A 2,767-nucleotide genomic window follows, 5' to 3' on the forward strand; every position below is an offset into this window, starting at 1 on the left:
GAGTGTGGCGTTGATGATCTGGTGTGTGTTTTCTATTTCTGTGTTTTTAATGATTACAAAGGTGTCATCTACATATATGACCCAGAGTTTGGGTTGAATTTGCGGTAAGACTGTTTGTTCTAAACTTTACATTACAGCTTCTGCTATGAGTCCAGAGATGGGTGAGCCCATGGGTGTGCCGTTGATTTGTTCATATATTTGGCTGTTGAATGTGAAGTGTGTTGTGAGGCACAGTTCCAGTAGTTTGAGTATGCCGTCTTTTTTGATAGGTTCCCCATCTTGTTGTCTGTTCTGTATGTCCAGCAGGTTGGCTGTTTCTCCGGCTAGGGTTTTGTCGATAGAGGTGAACAGTGCCGTTACATCAAATAAGACCATACTTTCTTCCTTGTCTATATGTATATTTCTGATGATGTCAAATTTGGGGAGCCCAAAAGTAGAGACACTGGGTCCAACCCAATCTCCATACCCATAATCTTTGCCAAGGCATTCGTTACGCTGTCCCGGTATCTGCGGATCTTATGGCATGTCCACAGACAATTACGTAAGGGTACCAATTTCTATTTTGCATTTAGGGCACATTGGAGATGCTCCTGCCTTGAACTTTGCAAGTCGCTCAGGTGCCATGTGAGCCCTAAGAAGTATCTTCAATTGAGTAACCCGAGTTTTGTTACAGATAGAGATCTTCCTAGCATTTTCCCAGACATCTTCCCACATCTCTAAGGAGATTTCCATCCCCAATTCTTGACTCCAGGTTTTATATAACCGTTTCCATGTCCTTCGATACCTTTTTACATAATAAGTGGTAGAGAGTACTGACCGAGGGTGAACCCATCAGCCGAAGCACTCTCCTTTCCATATCCAATTTATGAGGATTAATTATCAATGTGATCTTCTTTTGTATGAAGTCTCGTATTTGAAAGTATCGAGAAAGGTCCTTGCTAGGCAGCCCAAACTTCTGACGCAGCTGTTGGAAGGACATCATGACCTCCCCATTGAACAGATCTCCCAAACAGGAGATACCTCTGGACTCCCAGGTTCTGAATACAGCATCAATCAGCCCTGGCTGGAGTCCCAACCTTCCCACTATAGGGGTATAAGGGGAGATTTTTTGTGGGTTACCTTCATCCTGTTGCATCATCCTCCAAGCTTTGATTGTATTTAATACAATAGGAGTTTTACAATGATCCGTAATAACTCTCATCTTGTCCATAAATAGTAGATTGATGAGGGGACATTTTGCTTGGGAGGCCTCAATATCTAACTAGATTGATTGTGGGTCACAAGAGACCCAATCAGCTATGTGAGATAACAGAGAGCTGAATTGGTACCTCCTGAAATCCAGAAAATCCAGCCCTCCCTTTACTTGTGGAAGCTGCAGCTTTTTTAATTTAATAAGGGGCTGTCTATGACTCCAAATAAAGGAGCCGAGCCAACCATAAAGCTTACGCAACGCCTGTCTCGGCAGCATCAAGGGGAGTATTCTCATAGGGTATAAAAGGTGAGGTAGGATATTCATCTTAACCAACACTGTTCTACCTCGCCAGGATATCGGGAGATCTTCCCGGCATTGAAAGTCCTGTCTTATTTTCTCTAATAAGTGTGTGTAATTAGCTTTATATAGCTGACCAAATGCCGAAGTAATAAAAATACCTAAGTAAAGAAAACCTCCCAGTAACCACCGAAAGGGGAAAGGGGATCCAGTAAGACCTCCCAGTGGCATGGCCTCAGATTTCATAAAATTGATTTTGTAACCTGAGAACATACCAAATAAGTTAACCACTTGAATTAAGCGGGGCACAGATGTCAGTGGATCATTTAAGAAAAGAAGGACTTCATCCGCATAGAGAGTGATTTTGTGCTTACCCGATCCAACCTCCAGAGCCGTTATATTAGGGTCAGCTCGTATAGCTTCCACCAACGGCTCAATCACCAGCGTAAATAATAATGTTGAGAGAGGGCATCCCTGACAACAACCTCTGCCAACGCTAAAGCTATCCGAACTTAAACTGTTGGTGATCACCGCTGCTTTGGGATCATTATATAATACTGTAACCCATCTAGTAAAGACCTCTCCAACACCAAACCATTCCAGCGTATAAAAGAGATATGGGCATTCTACCCGATCGAATGCCTTCTCTACATCTAGAGAGACAACTAATCCCGGTGTCGTTCCCTGCTGGCAGGCTTGTACCATAATTAAGACTCTTCTAATATTATTAGTTGATCTGCGATCCTTTATAAACCCCGTCTGATCCTCTTTTATAATGAATAGTAAAACCCTCTCCAGTCTTAATGCCAACATTTTTAAGAGAATTTTAAAATCCACATTCAACAAGGATATACGTCTGTATGAGGAGCAGTCATCAGGGGCCTTTCCCTTCTAAGAATGAGAGAAATATTTGCTTCTCTCAGAGAAGGCAGGAGGCAGCCTTGACTATGTGAATAATGCCATCCCGTATTCCCAATTCCTTCGTCGTATCTGCTCCCAGGAGGAGCGGTTCCACCATAGAACACACCAGATGGCCTCCTTCTTTAGAGACCGCAATTTCCCTTCCCACGTGGTTAAAGATGCCCTCCAACGCATCTCATCCACATCCCGCACCTCCGCCCTCAGACCCAACCCCTCCAACCGCAACAAGGACAGAACGCCCCTGGTGCCCACCTTCCACCCTACCAACCTTCGCATAAACCAAATCATCCGCCGACATTTCCGCCACCTCCAAACAGACCCCACCACCAGGGATATATTTCCCTCCCCACACCTTTC

The 2,767-nt window shown here is 44.1% G+C and overlaps 1 protein-coding gene across 1 annotated transcript in view; it reads left to right on the forward strand.

Moving 5' to 3' along the window:
- LOC122550241 (dynein axonemal heavy chain 11-like) overlaps nt 1-2,767 on the forward strand; it is a 456,308-nt gene that overhangs the window by 376,201 nt on the left and 77,340 nt on the right. The gene's annotated exons all lie outside the window — the stretch shown is intronic.

The sequence above is a fragment of the Chiloscyllium plagiosum genome, chromosome 5 (genome assembly GCF_004010195.1).
Source record: "Chiloscyllium plagiosum isolate BGI_BamShark_2017 chromosome 5, ASM401019v2, whole genome shotgun sequence".
In the NCBI taxonomy this organism is placed as follows: Eukaryota; Metazoa; Chordata; class Chondrichthyes; order Orectolobiformes; family Hemiscylliidae; genus Chiloscyllium; species Chiloscyllium plagiosum.